Source organism: Notothenia rossii (assembly GCF_949606895.1).
Source record: "Notothenia rossii genome assembly, chromosome: 6".
Taxonomy (NCBI): domain Eukaryota; kingdom Metazoa; phylum Chordata; class Actinopteri; order Perciformes; family Nototheniidae; genus Notothenia; species Notothenia rossii.
This window is the reverse complement of record NC_136909.1, coordinates 62,678,023-62,699,590: the sequence shown is the minus strand read 5'-3', so window position 1 is coordinate 62,699,590 and position 21,568 is coordinate 62,678,023. Positions and strand designations below refer to the sequence as shown.

At 43.1% G+C, this 21,568-nt stretch overlaps 1 long non-coding RNA gene across 3 annotated transcripts; it reads left to right on the top strand.

The window, feature by feature from the left end:
* Positions 1–14,597: 14,597 nt before the first annotated feature.
* LOC307044106 lies at positions 14,598–16,503 on the top strand. 3 transcript variants are annotated; one of them, XR_013809524.1, is made up of 4 exons: positions 14,598–14,754; positions 15,071–15,731; positions 15,860–15,958; positions 16,401–16,503. It is a non-coding gene; the product is annotated as an uncharacterized lncRNA (long non-coding RNA). The 3 variants fall into 3 exon arrangements; XR_013809525.1 differs by having other exon boundaries at positions 14,598–15,194; positions 15,374–15,731; XR_013809526.1 differs by having other exon boundaries at positions 14,598–15,731.
* The last annotated feature ends 5,065 nt before the right edge of the window (positions 16,504–21,568 follow it).

Genomic DNA, 21,568 nt, shown 5'->3' with positions numbered 1-21,568 from the left:
CAGGGTATTCGCCTGGCAACCTACCTGTACGACTGGTTGCTTCTCGCACAGTCAAAACAGGGAGTTATTACACGGACAAATGTCCCCGTAATACACCTGCTCGACCTGAGTTTCATCATAAACACAGAAGGGAGCATGTTGTTTCCAGCCCAGACTGTACTTCCCCCGAGGGAGTTTCAGCACTGGACAGCTGCCCTCAGACTGAACCCCGCACGTCAGGGCGCGCGGGGGGAGAGTAGTGGTCACTATGAGATGCGTAAAATGGCACTGCGCCGCCGGCTGCACCCGACTTTAACTAGGACGGGGCATGCTAATGGGTGCTGTCTTATCGCAAAGAGCGATCTCCACGGACGCATGTCTGACGGGCTGGAGAGGTATTTACAAAAGTCGACCTGGGAGGGGGTTTTCTGGAAAAACAGGAACCTCCAACGGTCGCACGTAAATTACCTAGAGTTTTAGCGGTGTTCCCCACCCTAAAACGCTGTATGTCTTCTCTCAGAGGACACCATGCCCTCGTGAGGATGGATAATACGACAATATCGTATGTAAACCATTTAGGATGTTTTGCGTTCTCCCCAGTTACATGCTGGCACGCAAAGTGATCTTGTGGTGCCGCGGTCGCCTCCTCTCCTTGAGAGTGAGACATGCACCAGTTGTGAAGAACCTCGGGACAGCCCTGCTGCCCAGAGGCGTATCACCATATGCAGACTGGACTTCACATCACATGGTTGTGAGTCAGCTATGGGTGTGTCACGGCTGAGCCGCGATAGATCTGTTCGCATTAAAAAGGTTATGCTCATTATCAGCTGTTCTTTCAATGCGCGGTCTAATACGCACCGTTGGGCGTAGGCGTACTCGCGCACGTTTGACCTCCGGTTCCCCCGCGCGCATTCCCACCCCTGGCTCTGAGAACCCATCTCTGACCAGAGTGAGAGAACAGCACCACGCATTGATCCTGATATTTCCGCACTGACCTGTAATGTACTGGCATGCGAGGATTTATCAGTGGCTGTGCCCACACCCGGGGTGTCTCGTGCTATGGACCTGACCCGTAGGTGGTGCAATCTGAATACAGTGAGGCTCCCGAGGGGCGATGAGCACTGCTCAGAGTGCGAAAGTTTCCTCCACTGTATCTCGTTATGAAGTGGAAGATGGGGAGGAATTATGTCCTTAAAAGAGGACACACCTCTTTTCAATGTCCCGGTGGAGTGATTCTATCATTTCCACAGGACCTAATTGGAAGCACAGGATTTTCCAGGTCACTAGTGTTCTTATGGGACTTGACAGTGGTTTCAGATGGGCTCACTCGTACCTCATTTGAGCCTCTGGGAGAAGCTGTCATAAAGCATCTGTCACTAAAGACACTGGCTCTGGCATCCGCCAAGCGAGTCAGTGACTTCATGCGCTATCTGTGCATCCTCCACGCACCTAGTTCGTCCCAGGGCAAACTAGAGTGTTGCTGAGGCCCAATCCTACCTTTATCCTAAGGCGGTTGGTTCAGATACCCCAATTGACATTGAGGCAATTTTCTTCGCCGCTGTGTCCCTCTGGGGAACAGCAGTTGAATTTCCTATGTCTAGCCCGTGCTTATGCACTTATGTGGACAGATCAAGGGAGTTTTGTGTCATAATGACCAACTCTTTGTGTCCTGGGCTAACCCTTACAGGGATAGGCCCGTTACTAGGCGACGGTTCTCCCACCGAATGGTAGAGACCATTGCTTTGGCCTATACGAGTCGTAAATTGCGGGTACCTTCGGGTTGCGTGCTCTTTAGACTCGGGGTTTGGCTAAACCCTGGGCTGTTTGCTCAAGGGTGTTTCCATCCAAGACATTTGTGCAGCGACGGGCTGGTCCTCGCCACTCACTTTTGTGCGCCTTTACAGGCTAGACGTCTCTGCTCCCAGTGTGGCCCGAGCAGTGCTGGGCGCCCCGCTGAGTCAGAGCTCTACCTGTTAGGTTCTGGTTGGTTTGGTGATTTTCGAGATAACCTCGTCTGGCAATACGGGAGTTACGATTTCCCATAGTGAGACATCGAACGGAGTGTTATGATTGAGAACTATAGGTTACTTACGTAACCCCAGTTCTCAGAGTAACATGAAGTGAGATGTCTCACCAGACGGCCCTCCTTGCTATGGTGAAGGGAGAAGAGGTGCTTATTTTGAATGACGCATGCGTCGTGGCGCAAGCTACTTATAGGGGGTGGATTCCCTAACGATGACGTCGAGATCACCCGCCAATCAGAATTGGCGTAAATGAGATTGATGCTTCTGTTTGCTCCGTGATGAGGCGCATCCCATAGTGAGACATCTCACTTCATGTTACTCTGAGAACTGGGGCTACGTAAGTAACCTATAGATAAGTTTGTGCACAGATGGAAGGCTGACAGGCAGGTAGGCCCATAGATATGTATAAACACTAGAATACTCACCCGCGCTGCTGGCCAATGGAGACTGACGTTGCCACATGGCCGCCATCTTGCTACAGGCAGTGCTCTCATTCATAACATTATGGTTTAGTATTTAAATAACCACAGCTTGCTCAATTTTCAACCAATTTTCAAACGGTTTGGTTTTTTATTAACAACAAAGATGTAGTTATGATACTGCATACTTATAATCATGGACTTTCTTATGAAAATAACATTAAGCAGATAAAGCAATAGCTATACACACACACAAGGTATTTATATTAAATATTTGCCGGTGTATATATTTCCATTTATTTTATTATATTGTTAAGATTTAAAATAAATTATAAAATAAAAATATATTTATATTTTATATATAAAAATTGGTCTCATGTTACCATTCTGTAAGCCAAGAGTTGTTAATTTAGCAATGCCTTAGCTTGAAGAACAGGGACACAACTAATGACAATAGCATATGGTGGTATATTATTTAGTTATTCACACATTTATCAGAAGAACCAAACCAATTATTATTATTATCTTTTGACATCAGATCTTCATAACGTCCTAGTTTTGTATTTAGTTTCTAGAATTGTAAACAAATCCAGAACCTTTGAAATACGTTACCACTTCACAGCACGGTGCGCTGAGTTCTTGTAGTCGAAAAAAGCCCAAGAATAATATAAACTGTACCCTGTGTCCTTTTGTGTCCTTCTGTAGTCCATTTACTGTTGTTTGTCTTGTCTTACCCCGGCTGATATCTCACTAAATCCAGTGTTTTAATTGTTCTCTATATTGCCCCTATGCCCTGTAAAGTGTCCTTGGGTGTTATGAAAGTGTTTGCACATGTTTATTCAAGTGTATGAGTGACATAGAGCAAGTGAGATGGCCAGTGGTTGTCAAACTTTTTACACAGAGTACCACCTCAAATTATATTGGGCTCTCCTAGTAACACCATCATAGACCTTCCTGGGCCATGGAGATAAAGGATTTAATATGACAAGCCATATGATGCTCTCATTTGTTAGTGACATTCCACATGCAAATAAGATAAGATGGTACTTTATTGATCCCAATTTGGGTAAACATTTTTAGTTACAGCAGCATAAGGGACAAGGCATTTTACAATACATTAGAAATAAGCAAGAAAAATAAAGAAAATAAAGAAAGAGGAAAATATACATGTTGGATTTGACAGGATATTATATATATATATATATAATATACATATACATAAATATAAGGCATATGGAATATTAATTTTAAATATTAAATATTGAAAGGTTATATATGTGTAAAATGTACAACGTGGTTATATTCAAGAGAAACTATGGAGCAGAGAGTTCTCTTCCAGCCAGAGGTGATTTGTTGTACAGAGTTATGGCACTGCGGAGCTGCAGCAGTCTGTTGGAGGAGGAGCTCCGTTGACTGTCCAGCTGCAGGTGGAAAGGACAGGTGGGGTTATCCATGATGAACAACAGCCTGTTCAGTGTCCTCCTCTCCACCACAGCTTCAAAGGGGTCCAGCTTGATGCCGATGACAGACCCAGCTTTCCTGATCAGTTTATTGATCCTGCTGGTGTCACCAGCTCTGATGCTGCCCCCCCAGCAGACCGCAGCAAAGAAGAGTGCACTGGCCACAACAGACTAGAAGATCTCCAGCATCTTGCTGCACACGTGGAAGGATCTCTGCTTCCTCAGAAAATAGAGTCTGCTCATCCCCTTCTTGTGCACAGCGTCAGTGTTGATCCTCCAGCTCAGCCCATTGTCTAAGTGCACTCCCAGGTATTTCTAGTCCTCCACAACAGCCACATACTCTCCCAGAATGCACAGGGGTAGAGGAGACGTCCTCACCCTCCTGAAATCAATGACCATCTCTCTGGTCTTGGCCACATTCAGAATACTCACAACATTAGGCTGAGGTTCATCTTCCGCTCTTGTAGAAGTGGTTGTGCTTCTTGTTGCTTACGGCTAAATTAAACATAATTAAAGACATTTTGAGTGTTTAAAATGTGCTGTAATACACAACACATTATTTTTCCTAAACTTGCAGAAAGAAAAACTAAAGTGAGACATTTAATCACATATTTATATATCAATCTTATACACCTTGAATTCTTGTTGGCCAATGATACCCATACCCTTTGAAGATGAGCTGGGAAATTGAATACTGTTGGCACAACACTATCTTTAAGCCGGACAGTCTGCCCCGTCCTGTCAAAGTCCTCACAACTGTGCAGAGCAGTGTCCTGCCACAGGAAACAAAACCGTCCCTTCTTAGTGTCATAGTATTGTTAACTGACTACAAGGGGAGTTGTCATATATGTTACGGCATGTTTACGACAGTTACAGTAAGTGGGAGTGGCGCGAGAGGTAGTCGAGGTTGGGATTGATGAACCACGGGAGGAGGCAATAAAGCGTGCTGTTAAATAACCAACTGTTCCGTTGTCTGTTAATATCCAAGATATTACATGGTGTCAGAAGTGGTCGGGATGGCAAAGTTTCAACCACCAGAGAGGTTTTTGTTTCGAGTAACCCGCCGAATGGTCAGACTGGAAGAAACGGTTTACACGGTACAGGACAGCTACTAAGTTGGACAAAGAAGAAGGTCCAGTTCAAGTAAGCACGCTGGTGTATGCGCTCGGGAAGGAAGCAGAGAACATTCTCAGCTCTTTTACCTACGGGGAAGAGGAAAATGAGTCTCAGTATGATGTTGTACTGGCGAAATTTGACGCATATTTCATCCCGAGAGGCAACGTTATACATGAACGGGCTTGTTTCAACCAGAGAACACAGCGCGCGGGAGAACGTGCAGAGACATTCATCCGCGCACTATGTGAGCTGTCGGAACATTGCAACTTCGGAACGGCTCGTGAGGAAAATATAAGAGACAGAATCGTGGTGGGAATTCTAGACAAGGATCTGTCTCAGAGGCTACAGCTGATCCCTAACCTCACTCTGGAGATGACGGTACAAGAGGCGCGTCAATCAGAGGAGGTAAAAGCTCAAGTTAACCAGCAAGGGGAGCGGGCTTACGCCGTGCAGGAAGTAGCACAACGGCATAGTAGAGGTGCAACACAGAAGTGGCGGCACCCACAGAGATAGAGGCGCCAGGAGAGAGAGTGAGAATGACCACAGGAAGTGCTACACAGCCAGCAGGATGACTGCCCAGCAAGGAGGTCTACTTGCAATAATTGTGGGAAAAGTGGACACTGGGAAAGGGTGTGCAAGAGCAAGCAGGTGAGAGAAGTGACTGAGGGTGAGGGATCAGAAGATGGACAGTATTATTATCTGGGCTCAGTTAATAGCATGCCTCACAATGATAATGAATGGACAGTCACATTAGAGATTGGCAGCTCACCTGTATAATTAAAAATAGATAATGGAGCCGATTGTAGTATCATAAGCGAAACTGTGTACAAAACACTGGAGCCAAAAAGGGTTCTACAGAGGCCAAAGAAGGTGCTGAGTGGTCCCGGGGGTGGATTGAACTGTTTAGGGCAGTTTATAACTCAGACCAGCTACAAGGGAAACACATACACATGCAGGCTCTATGTCATTAGAGGGCAGAGTGTGAATAACCTACTCAGCAGGCCAGTAGCTGTAGCTATGGGGTTAGTAAAGCGAGTGGGCGAGGTCAACACCAGTGAACAGGAGTTTGGCCTACTGAAAACACAGCCTGTGAAGATAGCTCTAAAGGACAATACCCAGCCCTATGCAGTATGCACAGCACGCCGGGTCCCCATACCGCTCCTGGGTGCAGTGAAAGAGGAGTTGGAGAGGATGGAAGCCAACGACGTCATTGAAGCCGTGACTGACCCAACAGAGTGGTGCGCACCCATGGTGCCAGTACAGAAAAAGTCTGGAAAAGCACGCATCTGTGTGGACTTAAAGAAGCTTAATAAGGCTGTCAAAAGGGAGAGATTCATCTTGCCGACATCAGAGGGGATGATAGCTCAGCTCAGCGGCTCCACAGTCTTCTCATCACTTGACGCAGCGTCAGGGTTCTGGCAGATCCCACTGGACAAAGACAGCCAGAGGTTGACCACCTTCATCACGCCGTACGGACGGTACTGTTTTAAACGTCTTCCCTTTGGGATAAGCAGCGCACCTGAGATATTTCAGAGGAAGATGGTGGAGACGCTGGAAGGGCTGGATGGCGTTGCCGTCTACATGGACGACATCATCATCCATGGCAGCAACACCAGCGAACATGATGAGCGGCTGCAGAAGGTTCTGGATCGGCTGGAGTCTGCAGGCCTGAAGCTGAACAATGAGAAGTGTGTGCTGAGAAAGGAGGAGCTGCACTTCCTGGGTCAGGTGATCAACAAAGATGGTGTACGACCCGACCCAGCCAAAGTGTCTGCAGTCAGCAAACTTGAACCACCAGAAAACGTGCAGGAACTAAAGAGAGCACTCGGCATGATCAACTACCTGGGGAAATATATTCCAGACCTCGCCACAGTGGGCCAGCCACTATATGCACTGTTAAAAGCAGACTCAGTGTGGATGTGGGGTCCGGCGCAACAAGCAGCCTTTGAGCGAGTTAAAGAGCTCCTCACAACGTCACCTACCCTGGTGTACTATGATGTTAACAGGAGCACAGTGGTCTCAGCAGACGCAAGCAGTTATGGGATAGGCGGTGTCCTGCTGCAGCTCCATGGCGAGGACTGGAGACCGGTAGCATACTGGTCAAGGCGACTGAGCGACGCTGAAACCAGGTACGCTCAGATAGAGAAGGAGTGCCTGGCGAGCGTGTGGGCGTGTGAGAGGTTTCAGATGTATCTCTACGGCCTACCAGCATTCAAACTGATTACGGATCAGAAACCCCTCATCCCACTGAAGAACTCCAGGGATCTCGACAATGTGCCACTCCGCTGCCAGCGACTCCTCATGCGGTTGATGAGGTTCAACCCAGAGGCTGAGTATGCGCCAGGGAAAACCCTGGTGGTGGCAGACACACTGTCCAGGAGCCCACAGGAAGACAAGGGTCTCAGTAGAGACACAGACGTGGAGTGTTACGTAGCAGCTGTGATGAGCAGCATTCCAGCATCGCCGAAAAAGATAGACAGCATCCGCGCGGAGACGGCAGCCGACGAGCAGCTCCAAGAAGTGATCAGGTACATACAAGAGGGGTTGCCTGAACACCTAGCACACATAAACACCTGTGTTAGGGAGTACTTTCCCGTTAGGAACGAACTGTCTATGCATGATTGGGTAGTGACCAGAGGGAGTAGAATAGTGATACCAGGGAGATTGAGGTCAGAGATACTAGAACGCATACATGAGGGCCATCAAGGTCTTAACTAGTGCAGAGACAGGGCCAACACTTCAGTGTGGTGGCCTGGCATAGCCACACAGATCACACACAAAGTCGAGAACTGCATGTACTGTCGTGAGCAGAGGAGAGCACAGAACAGAGAGCCTCTCCTGTCAACACCTCTCCCAGACAGGCCGTGGAAGAGAATTGGCATAGATTTATGTGAACATGAGAGAGAGAGAGTTACCTAGTCATAGCTGACTACTACTCTAGATACCTGGAGATACTCCACATGGCTACCACGACTAGTGCACATGTGATCTTGAAGCTGAGAGCCACGTTTGCCCGGCACGGAATACCGGAGGAGGTTGTCAGTGACAACGGACCGCAGTTCAGCAGCGATTTCTTCAGAGGCTTTGCCTGTGACATGGACTTTAAGCACACAACCTCTAGTCCCCACAACCCACAAGGAAACGGTTATGCTGAACGTGCAGTTCAAACGGCAAAGGGGATTCTGAGACAAAAGGACCCCCTACTTGCTTTAATGGTTTACCGTTCTTCTCCACACAGCAGTACGGGTGTCAGTCCGGCAGAGCTCCTAATGGGCAGGAAAATCAGGACGACGCTGCCCACTCTGGCCAAGAACCTGCAACCAAGGTGGCCGAGCAGACATCACATCAGAGCTCGAGATGCTGCGGAGAAGAGCAAACAGGCCTTCTACTATAACAAGCGCCATGGCGTGAGAGAGCTCACACCACTGCAGCGAGGAGACCATGTTCTCACCAGACTGGACAATCAAAAGACCTGGTCCACACCTGCAGTAGTGGCAGGTGAGAGTGTTACACAGAGGTCTTATCTCGTCGAGACGGAGCAGGGTGCTCTGTACAGACATAACCGTTGACATCTCCAAGTGGTGCCCGTAGCGGGGCCTCCAGCGAACGACGACACAAATCCCAGGAATAACACACCAGACATTCAGATGAGCCCAGAACATGGCTCGCCTGGTCCAACAAGGAACACTGATGGACTGATCCAAACCAGGTCTGGAAGACCTGTTAAACCTGTACAGAGACTTGACCTATGAGAGAACAGTTCAATAATTTAAAAAAAAAGGGTGTTGATATTGAAAAAAAAAGAGGGAAAAAGGGGATATGTCATAGTTATTGATGTGTTGATATTGTTAAAGAAAAGATATCTAAGTTATTGATGTGTGTTGAATTGTTAAAGAAAATATATCTAAGTTATTGATATGTGTTGATATTGTTAAAAGGAAAAAGGGAGATGTCATAGTATTGTTAAGTGACTACAAGGGGAGTTGTCATATACGTTACGGCATGTTTACGACAGTTACAGTAAGTGGGAGTGGCGCGAGAGGTAGTCGAGGTTGGGATTGATGAACCACGGGAGGAGGCAATAAAGCGTGCTGTTAAATAACCAACTGTTCAGTTGTCTGTTAATATCCAAGATATTACACTTAGGGCAACTTCCCAATGCCTCCTCCTCTCTCCGGTTTTGGGAAACCTTAAAAACATGAGAAAGGTAGCCAGATATATAAATTATTGTCAACATTGTCCTCCCTTCTTTCCTTTAACATTAAAGGTAAGGACAAAAATACACACCGAAATTATCATATTTTTGGGGTAATTGTATGTATGTATGTATATATGTATGTATGTATGTATGTATGTATGTATGTATGTATGTAATGTATACTTTAAGAATAAGACAATCACACTAAGAGTTATAAAAAAGGTGTCCAAAAGAAACATTAAATAATTGTGTAAAGAAATGGTAGCAACATATTCTAAAGAGGCTGGGTCAACATCAATCGTGCAATACTATTATCTCACATAGCCCCACTGATCCTGTGTAGCAGGACTTGTAATGTACATACATCCACTAAGTAATTAACGATTATCCTAATTATAGTCATAATATTGTCATATCTTACACGTGAAAGGTGATTCCACGGGTTTTTGTTTGCAGACTGCGGTGATTAGAGCATCCGTAGGCTGCACAAAAGTCCGGCATAGTCAGGTACTTCTGTAAACACAAAGCCAGCAATTTCCTGTATCATAATGGATCTAAAATGTAAGATGTTTTTAACAAGCCTAAGAACTTGGAAGAAATCATGTGTAACTTAAGTTATGTTGAAAAGAAAGAGCAGTTATACCTCTCCCACTGGTGTAAAGTTGCTGGGTCAATTTTGTAATACTAGGTCTCACTCACAGCCTCTTGTTATTAGCCAGCTAATAAATACAACCACGGCACATACACAAAGAAAAGCTGCAATTTCAACATGTACAAGCATCCTGTATCATAGCCATGCTAATAATGTTTATAATAAACCAAACCGTTTGTAAATCAGTCAAGATTTCAGCGATTTAAGAGTATTTTTGTGCAGATCACTCACCTTACAACAGCTACCTTAGCGCGTACCAGAGTAGCTGTTGACTGTAGCAAGATGGCAGACGGTGAGCTACGCTGGAAAATCTCCCATGAGCCATCTAGTGTTTATATATATCTATGGGTAGGCCATCCAGTTATTATAGCCGGGCCGGCTAAAGTGATTGGTCGTGCTTTTTACAGCGCCACGGCTACCACATATGTAATTTTTTTATGTATTTATTGTCAAAGCATTTGATATATTCATTGCTATCGGGATGTTAAGAGCATTCCATGGAATATAACAAAAAGTGTTTCTGAACTGAATTACATACCCTACCTTTAAGTTGCTGTTATATTTATTTTACAATTTTACAAGCCTAGTTATTAAAGAGTCATGGTTTATAATGTTTTTATTTTCGGGTAAATAAAAAACCCAGTTTTATACAACTCTTTGTAAGTAAGGAAAACAATGTTATGGATGATTATAATGTGAGGTGATTGCGTGTAACAAAATACCTAAATCTTTTTAAAGAAGGCTAACTTTAAGATACATATGTAAGCTAGTTAGATAGCTAAACATTATATAAATGTTTCTATTTTAATATAAAGTAACTTCCATACATGTACTACGCTTGACACTCTGCTGCTCAGTTTCCTCACGTTTGATACATACCATTTCCATATATTAACACCACTTTTAAAATAGCTAAAGCTTAAATGTAAGTGCCAGTACTGAAAAGCTAACGTTATATACAAACAAGCTAAGCTAAAGGTGGCTAATGTTCCGTGTGATCACGTTTAGTCTTATTTAGCGGCCAACCGTTTTTATCAAATTAAAAAGCTTCAGACATTCACCAATGGGGGTTTTTATGTCATAGAACAAAACTAACCAAAGAGTCATTAAAAAACCATTGACTTTGAGCAGTGGCGAGCTGTGACTTTTATACCTAGGCCCTCTGACCCCCCCCCCCCGTTCTCTCGACAAAAAAAGAAAAAAGAAGAGTTATTGCGTCACAGCGTATACTTCAGCGGAATATAAAAACAACGGTCCGGGGAACCGCATCAATGACAGCGACCCTCTACCACACAAAACAACACCATTTATATATACACCTATCATGACAGGGCACCCACAGCCAAGTAACAATTAAAAATGAATTAAGTCGGCGCGGCGGCCCACGTTGAAAATGACTTAGGCCTACCTCTGATGATCAAATCACTCAAACACAAAGTCCATCCTCCTGTCCTTTTGGATGAAGCACTTGATGGCGGGGTCATGCAGCTGATCCTTTGCCACTCCAGTTTATCATTGTAACTCAATCTTGAAAATGACTCGGTTAATAATTTTGCTTCGATGTCATCACTATCACTGACATGAGCCATCATGAACCGTCTCAATCCAAATTGAACTGTTTGAAATAAAAAGGCACATTTGTCTTGTAGTAAATAAAAAGGGCGACCTGGAGCCAATCCTGCTATTTCCGGATAGGTGAAAGAGTTGACTTGCTGAAAACCCAACCCCTACAGGGGGGTCTGGGAGGATTCTCCCCCAGGAGATTTTTTGAAATACTAACATCAAATACACAATCTGGTACTCTCTTGAGAAGAAAAATAAATAAATCTATTACTACACGACATATTTAAAAAAAAAATGAATGCCATTTTAGTTTTGTGTTACTTTGTTCTGAAAGCTGAACCTGCTGCTCCTCACAGAGAGAAGAGGGAAGAGGCTGTGTGAATTACTTTACATTGTGGATAAGGGTGGATAGCCCCCATGTTTCTGTGTGTCAAAATGAAAGACAGCCCACACACCTATCAATCATCAAACCGTGGGGTCTTATTTCATTACGTGTTGATTTCTATCAACACGTAATGTTGTATCGATGTATATAGAGATTCACAGCGCCGTATAGACTGAGAGTTACGTCATCTCCGTTCACTCCAATGGACCACTTTTTTACAGCAATGGCGGATCGTGGAGCCTCTCAATCGTTCCCCGGAAGTTAGCGCCAAGGCTAGCAGAGCTGTAGAGTTGCAGCATAATAGACCGTTCGTGACGGACTTTTAAAGGTAAGAAGAAGTTTAAAGATTTATATTGCGGATATTATCAGTACATCTGATTCAAATTAACATGTGTATTAAAGGATGTCAGTGGATTATCCCTAAATTAGTAGATTTAGGGAACTTTTACAGATAACAGATAAAGCTTGGATACCGGATCAAGTTAGCAACACATGTTGTACAGCCTTTTAATTGTAAATTCCGTTCTCTCAATGTCATTTCGTCCAACGTTGTTGAATTAGAGAAGAAGGGCTTCTAAACGGGATTGTATGCGGGGGTGGAGGGAGTTAAATATTAGATAAATATAACTTTGGTGCGTGTAAGAGTGAGTGTTTTTAGCAGAGCCATATTGTGTCCTTGTGATTATGTTGATTATTACCTGTCTGTATAATGTTGCAGCTCAGCTGATTTTGGATTGATGGCAAAGGGAGAGGGACTTAAAGAGCCTGTGACACGAACCCAACAACTGTTGTGCAATGAAATAGTGGGCTACTAGTAATCTCGAACCGTCAGTTTAAAAAAGAAAAAGCGATACCGTTCCGATAAATATAAATAATTTCGAACATCGCGGGAAAATTCCTTCGACTCATTTTGAGGTTTTGGGGAAGCCGGAAGTGACGTCAATGCGGGAACGCTTCACTGTGCGGCGAGAGAGCCAAACACGGACAAAGTGTGTTGTCATGCGTAGAAATGGTGAATTACTGAGTTTAGGCACGTTAATAACGTTTTAATGAAGTTGACTACAGTATATTCATATTGGTCAGTGCTTTCATGTCAATTCGGCGAACATAAACATAAATGATCGTGGTGAAGATGATGATTAAATTAGGATTAAAAATCGGTAGTGAGAGCTGCTGAATTTCCTCCCGTCGGATGTGATATAAAAACAAATCGATTATTTTTGTAAACTCAAGTGGATGAAACTACATTTATTAGTGCTTTCATGTCAATTCGGCGAACATATGATACATTAAATGATCGTGAGGCTGAGGATTTAAAAATCTTTTGTTTGAGCCGGTCTGCATTTCCTGATGAGAAAACAAACCTTAGCTTTTTGTAGTTGCAGTAAGTGGTGTAGTGGGCGTTGGACGCGGGGGTACGCCGTACCCCCACTTATTTGAAGCATGATCTCTTTTTTTAATAGTTTAATACATCTAAAATCATTGCCAGTGTTATCAGTTGCAAGTGTGTGTTTGTTGTAATAATGACGAAAACATGATAGGCAGATTTCACAGTAATTATAATAGAAACGTAGCTCAAGCATTTATGCAACTTGATTTGAAGCGTGTGTGTGTGAGGGGCAGAACTGTGTGTGTAGGGTGACCAGGTGTCCCGCACTGTGCGGGACTGCACACACAGCATTTTTATTATTTGTCCCGCGTCCCACACATTGAGACTATGTTCCGCATTTGAGTGATAGTCGCGCAGAAAGGCCGGATCGGTTCGCTGACAGCCGGCACCGCCCTTTATTATTATATTGTCTAAACGGCATCATGTAAGTTGCGCTGACAGGCGACACAGAGGTCCCCAAGACCCCCCCCCCCCCCCCCGTTGACAGTTCACGAGCGCGTCCATAGTGTCTCCCGTCCACCCACCACCCCGTCCACCCAGTAAAAACATCCCCACTACACCACTGGTTGTAGTAGTACACCAACATGGATTAAACGTGTGTTTTTTTTTACCACAATGTTGGGGAGATTAATGGATAAAATGCACGGATTATTATTATTATTATTATTATTATTATTATTATTATTATTATTCCCACTCCGATCGGGACACTAGGTCCACCGTTTCCTCGCAGCGAAGCTCCCCCCGTTGACAGTTTACGTGGGCTGGGCTGAGTGCAGTGGCGGACTGGCCATCGGGACGAATCCCGATGGGCCGGTACCGAAGTGGGCCGGTCGGATAAGTCACTAGCACATCCCCCACTCCCCCCGTTGACAATTTACTAGTGGTACCGAAGTGGGCCGGTCGAGAGTCCCGGGCTGATTTTTAGTCCCAGTCCACCACTGGCTACATGACCGTATGATCGCCCATATTGACGCACCTAATTCCTAAACTTCTAACAGATACAAAATAAACCGATCCTTCAGCCTCATATGAGCTCTCAGACACGTTCAAAATTAAACTGTCATCGCTGTCTGAGCTTGCTGCTGTGTGCGCCATCGTGCGTTTACATGCAGATGCTGGGATCCTGAACGGTGCAGCTGGAGCGCTGTGCCCGCATTGACGTCAACCATAATTTGGCGGGACTTGAAGAATCCCCGAGAAGATCCAGGAAATGGTCAACATTGAAGGGCAGATTAATGGTTATCAAAGTACAAATATCCAAAATCAGTTCAGTAACGGTTTTCAAGGTGACAATATTTACTCAAATTGATGGGTTTGGATGATGGGGGGAAATCGTGTCACAGGCTCTTTAAGTGAGAGTGAAAACACAAGGTAAGTTTAATACTAATGTTTTATATAAGTAAGCATACTAAACATGTATTCTATCACTGTATTATATAAGTAATCTTGTTAGTAACCTACTGTATGGCAGGTGGAGGGGCAGTGATGTTACAGGTGGAGGAGCAAAACTGCAAGACTGCAAACTCACAAGACAGAGAAATCAAAGTTGGTTCTCCAGAGAAGAGGTTGATTTCACTTCATTTATTTCATATTTTCTAAAGATGTGGAAATGGCAACAAAAAAAAACTTGAGAGCTGTAACCAAGACAACTGTAACAACATGAGTAGAGAGCCACCAAGGTTTTTCAAGTCCCTCTCTTACTCCATTTTGCTAACCCAAACTTCCAGGTACATGACGGGACACCTTGCTTGTTTTTGTTGTTTGCGCTCCTCTGGCTGGGTGCTGGCAGGTGGAGGGCAGTGATGTTGGCAGGTGGAGGGGCAATGATGTTAGCTGTTACACACCAGGCTCAAACTTAACACATTGCATCCTTCTTTGCAGTGTCCTTATTCCTGGAAGGTGAATCTGCAATTCCTGCAGAGTTTTGTAACCCGTTGGTCCGCACGCAAAGCGAATTTTTAAAGCCTTCTTAATCGTCTCATTGCTCCATTTCATCCCCTTTGTGGTGAGTCTGCCTAATGCCTTAAGTTGGTCTTTTTAAAACGTTTTCTTATATTTGTTGTCCCTAATTTTCATTGTTTTCTTGAGAGCTGCATTTTCCTTCCTGATTTTTCTTAGTGCAGACTTTGCTTTTTTGGTGATTCCTTCTTGGCTCTTTAATTTTCTCTTTAATTTTTTTAATAGATCTGTTTGACTGGCTGCTGGTTTCCTCGTATGCTGACTGGCTGCTGGTTCCCTTGTATGCTGACTGGCTGCTGGTTCCCTCGTATGCTGACTGGCTGCTGGTTCCCTCGTATGCTGACTGGCTGCTGGTTCCCTCGTATGCTGACTGGCTGCTGGTTCCCTCGTATGCTGACTGGCTGCTGGTTCCCTCGTATGCTGACTGGCTGCTGGTTCCCTCGTATGCTGACTGGCTGCTGGCTGAGTGGGTGATGTCCACCCTCCCTGTCTCTCCTCACTAGCCATGTCCTCTCTTTCTTCACCCTCACTTTCCTTTCTCTCAGTCTCCTCATCCCTTCTTCCCTCAATCTTTGAGACCAATGTAAGTAGAAGACATGGCACTGTAGATTTCGAACATTTAAAAATATTATACCACTTAAAAATAAGAAATATGACTTTTGTTACTAAGAGTTCATACTTATTGTACCTGTGTCACCTTTCACACTATAGCTGTGATCATGAGCTATGGGCTTTGTAGATACAGGTCCCGGGGTGAATCGTGGTGCAGGGGCCCTTCTCTTTTTGACCACAGGGCGATGCACGAAGATGGTGGGTATAGTCTCTGCTCTCAGCCTAGTCTTGCCCTTTTTTGTCTTGACAAACTGGTCTGCATCAAAATGTGCCTGCGGAGTGACTTGAGGTTACTTCACACACAGAACAACTCAGTTTTGTCTGCCCACATACATATTCCATAGTGGTTGAATACACAGTATTAGGAAACACTTTATACTTACTGGACATGTTATACTCATTACATACTGTATATAAAATATGACCAAGAATGTGAGACAACTTTATAGAAATTCATATCACATCTGTTACTGATGCCATTTGTCATACTTTGTTAAACTCACAAATAATAAAGTTCCATAACTTCAGTTGGGAACAAAGACCACACCTTATCTCCCAAAGGCAATTTCCCATCCAATAGGTGTGCTATATACAGTAGGTGTGTATAACCCTTTCTCCTGTCTGTTACTCCCTCTTTCAGCACAAGAACCAGAGGGGGATTCAATGGAGCCTAAATACCTGCATTGAGACCCTCATCCTGCACCCTGAGTCTCAACTCTCAGTGTTTTTCAAGCCTTTCCCTGTTTTTTTGTATTAAACAAAACATGAAGCTTTCCCAATGGTGTGGTTTTCGTTTTGTGAAAAAGTGCAAATGCAGTGTTTGTATATAATATCCTCACATATTGTTTTGCTGTTGGTCGTGAAATTGCTCCTGCTGACTTGAGCCAGCCATTTTTTCCTCCGCTCTGTGTCAGTGGGGAAGCCGTACATTCGTACTCCTTTCTCGGCGCGATTTGAGCATCCCCAGGCAGCACAGCAAACCATGGTGGCGACTAGGAGGCAGCACACAAACCAGGAAAACACGGAGGAAAAGGCACAGACAAACTGCATGATATGCTATTCAATGTTTATTGAATTCCATGTATTTGCAATGGATGTTCCTAAAACAACACATTTAACATCATCATCATCATGCTGCTGCTGCTGCTAGTCCTTTGATAGTCACCTGTCGGTCTCCTGTCCTTTCTGAAAGCCATAAAGATGACATTAGTCATTTAGACAACTTGTGTCCTCAATTACCATGGGATTACTGAAACTACCATGAATTTAAGAAAATGGTAGAAATTAATCTAATCTGAATTTTGAAGCATTCCTTTAGATCCCCTCCCTCTAAATATATCAATAAACATTAGAAAGTGATGCTCCTGACCACTATACAAGTTTAAGAAGATAATATTGGTTTTAAAGAATTCAAAGCTATAAACAGCAACAGGCTCTTTAACCAAGGCACTGTTAGCCTAACATGTAAACTAGTTGTTCACACTAATCCTAATATTATCACTTAATATTAGCAAATTCTATTTTATTTTTTAAAACATATTGATGTAAATACATACACATATCGATTTGTTTTATAAATATTGCAAATCAAAACCTTTATTCACTAATAATTACCAAAAATCGTAGTTCTATCTCCTGTTATCAATGCATTCACATTGCCTGCCATGAACTTCCGGGGAACGATCCTTGTCTGCATGAACCACGTGACGATAACCGTTTTTGGACTTCCGCTGTCGTAACTCTTCTATCTATACGGCGCTGGAGATGCACTACCACAAAAGTATTCTCCGTCGGGACTTCCTGCAACAACACCACGCCGTTATCTTGATTCTGATTGGCCAGAAGACATTATCAAAGATCTTCTATTGAGAAGATGATCACTACGTGACAAAAGTTTTCAAAACCGTTTCTAGTCTTCGGTATTTCCAGACAAGTGGGAAGATATTGGTCAATTGTGTAATTTGACATTACTCTCTCATTGAGTTACTATAGCGGGCCATCTGTGAATTTACAGCAGGACCACCAATCAGCTCCTATCTTCACAGTAATTTGCAGAGACGGCCAAAGGAGCTTCTTTAATTTAACCCTTCATATTCCAACAGAAACTGAACAGGCAGATTTGAAGGATTTATTTCTTTGGAAATGTTATTTTAAATACAATTAAATCAAGTTGTTTTGGTAGAACTGATGACATTTTTTTTTTTATGTTTTATTTTTAAAGTTTTCAAGTATTCTTTTTTAGAATAGAGTGGCGAAGTCACACCCATCTACTTCCGCCCCATGGGACCTTATTTCTGAAAAATTATGTATTGAAGTCAATGGAAAGAGAAAACTTGTCTTTCTATATATACGATGTTTGTCAATCTTAAAAAATCCTTTCCATGTCAAAAAAGTCACAGTTTGTCTTAAAACTGTTGAAATATAAGACTATGGAAAATACGCAACTAGAAAGACTACAAATCCAGAGTTGCGTACATTAACGTTACACATTAACGTTAATGTTAATGTGTTACTCACTGAAACTTTGTAAAGCCGGTCCCGCATGCTGGCTCTTACGGAACCGACTAACTCCCCTTTTGTGCATGTACAGTTCTCCACATACCCAGACTTGTAGTGAATTTCACCTCTTGTAATACTTTTCACTTCATTCTGAAAGAAAGAGGTGAAATATGCTAACGTGACGGCCATCTTGGTGTTGGTGACGTATGCAAGACCAGAGTTTGAGCGCTTCACACAAACAAATGTGTGGAGGAGAAGGGGAGGGACTTTGCCACTCTATATCTTGGGCCCTGACGGCTCGCCACTGGCTTTGAGACAAGGAACCCAAAAGTGCTAAAATGCTAACTAATTTCCGGTTTAGGACCCATTCCTGCACCATTCTTTTGCATGTACTGGGTAAGAAAGACAGGGAGATTTAAAAAAGGCCTCCTGCTCAGTACAGTGCAGTCAGTTAAAAACATAGAACAATAATTAATAGTTGATATAATGTACTTTTAGGGTTTGGGATAAGGGTTTGGTTTTCCTAATATTTAACCAATTGTTGTGTAGGTATCTGAATATAAACAAATATTTCATGGAGACATGTGTATGTCATATTCACACATGATCATGTAATTCATTTCCTTCAGGTTTTGACATCAATGTAAATGCACGAACACGCATACCTAAATGCATTATGTGTGTTGCCATTGTTTTTTCTGCTCAATGAAGCATCGCTGGATTGATGCGTTCCTGATAAAGCGCAATGACAATTAAAGAGTAGCTGACCTGCTATTTCCCTTCATTAACTCCCGGTTTTGCATGCTGTGTGTGTGTCTATCTGTATAAGTGTGTTTCTGTACTGTATATAGGTGTGTGTGTGAGAGTAGGTGTCCATACAGACGTTGACAGGAAGAGAAAGAAAGAGATTCAGCATTTCCAGGATCATACCTAGACAGACATGCATATGATATATGATGCAAAAATATACAAACACACAGCCCAGAAGAGACTCATTTGCATGATACACACACACACACACACACACACACACACACACACACACACACACACACACACACACACACACACACACACACACACACACACACACACACACACACACACACACACACACACACACACACACACACACACACACACACAATACCTTGCATGGTAAACACAACCACTGCGTATCTATGGCAGATATGATTCCTGTAAACATATATTCAAAACATAATCTCATCTTGCCATACTGTTTGTATTTCCTGCCTTTTTATTATGTTTCCTTCCACCCTCCGTTTTTCTCCTTCTCTCATTTGATTTTTTTCTTCTTTCTCCCTCTCTTGCTCTCTGTTTCTGTCTCTTCATCTCTCCCTTTTTTCCTCTGGCTGCCTCCCAGCGCACACATAAGGATACAAACCTCACAATGTTTTTCCCCTCTTCTGCACAAGGCCCACCCCACAGCCATTTGCATAACAATCTCCACTTGTTTTTCTGCTTAGATGGAATTCACAGCATGGTGCCAGCATGACTGAGACAGGGGTCATTGCTATGTATATCAGAGAGGGAAGGAGAGGGAGAGCGTTTATGGTACTGAGAGGCGGAGAGAACACTTCCATAAAGAGACTCATTGGCATATGCGCTGACTGATGGAGAGAGGTGGAAAAACAGCCAGGAAATACAGACAGGATGCAGATGAAGGTGTCTGAATGCTCACCATTTATTACTGTGAAGCTTAAGACAAGATTACTACTGTAGGAGCTGTACCTTTTTAAGTGGTAAGTCAGGCCTTCTGTTATTTACAATAATGGAAAAAAATAACTTCTTTAAGACCTTTTTTAGTCTCCCCTCACTGTTTTATTTCCATATAAATTACCTACTGGTGTACCCTGATGCAACTGCGTTAAAAGCCATATCATCAAACACCTTTTAAGTCTGAATCAACACTTATTCAATATTCCTTAAAATATATTTGTCAATATTCTAAAGCTAAGGTTTAAATGTATAGATTTGTGCAGCAATGAGTCCTAACACACGGAAATTAGTTAGCATTTTATTGCTTCCACCTATGCCAACTGGTATCAAAGTCAATGGTGTTTCAAACATGTTTTTGGATTGAAGAGAGATTTTGTTTTGTTGTGAATAACCGTCATCACGCCGAACATTAGCCGCCTTTGGCTTAGCGCTGGTGACATGAAGTCATGCAACCATGATATTCCAAAATGTACACACTAACATGAAATTCGAAAAAGTCCAAATCTGAATTCCTTAATTTGTCCCACAGAGGGGAAACATTGTTACAGCAACGACACAGTACCGAAAAAAGCCAAAAATAAACTATATTTAATAAAGGGGCAAGCACACATTAATAAACATTTTTGAAAAGTTAAGTAGCAGCATTTTAAAAGTAATAAAGTAATGAAGTATAGCTGCCAGATGTCAGTAGTAATGAGTATATTTACTCATATGTAAGTATACCGTATGTTACACAGTGTTATATTACAACATTGTAATATAACAATAAAATTGGGAGAAAAAAACTCATCATTGTGCTGTGTTGTTGAAATTGTGTTCACTTCAGTGTACAGTATGAATGTGTGTTCGTGTTTGCACTGCTTGCACGTGGTCATAAATGTGTGTGCATTTTGATTTGTTTGAAACGGGTCCTTGCTGCAGTGCTGAGTGTGATGGGGGTATGTCTCTAATAAGACAATGGGAGGAAACGTGCCGATGGAGACCCGTGCAAAAAGACACATACAAGTTGTGTATGGAGATAAATATTCACTGTGAGAAGCGAGGCGCAGACACATGCACAATAGTGGAGACACAAAGAGATGACAGGGTGAAGAAGTAGAAAGAATGACAGCAGTGAGGAGAAACAAACAAGACAGATGGCGTGGGCGATCGTGGCGAGTTGGAGTCATTTTTTATCCTTTATTGAATCAGGTACGCTCACTGGGATCAACATTCATTCTATTCAGCAAAACCTCAGAGCCTAAAGTTGACACAAAAGTGACAAAGAAAATTCTCAGATGTTGTTCAGGGCCATTCACACTTAGTATGCATTGAATATACTGCAGTTTAGGAAACAATTATTATCTGTATTTACTTATATACATGTTTGTCATATAATCCAAGAGAATATAGCTAATATCGCTTTCCATGCATCATCAATGCTTGAGCATGTCAGTGTTGTACTCTCTGTTAAACAGTACATTAGAAATGTTTGATCTTAATGTCACTTTCTTGCAGGTAAAAAAACGGCAAACCTACATTTAAACCATGTTCATGTTCATATTGAAAACAAAATGAAGGTATTAAAGA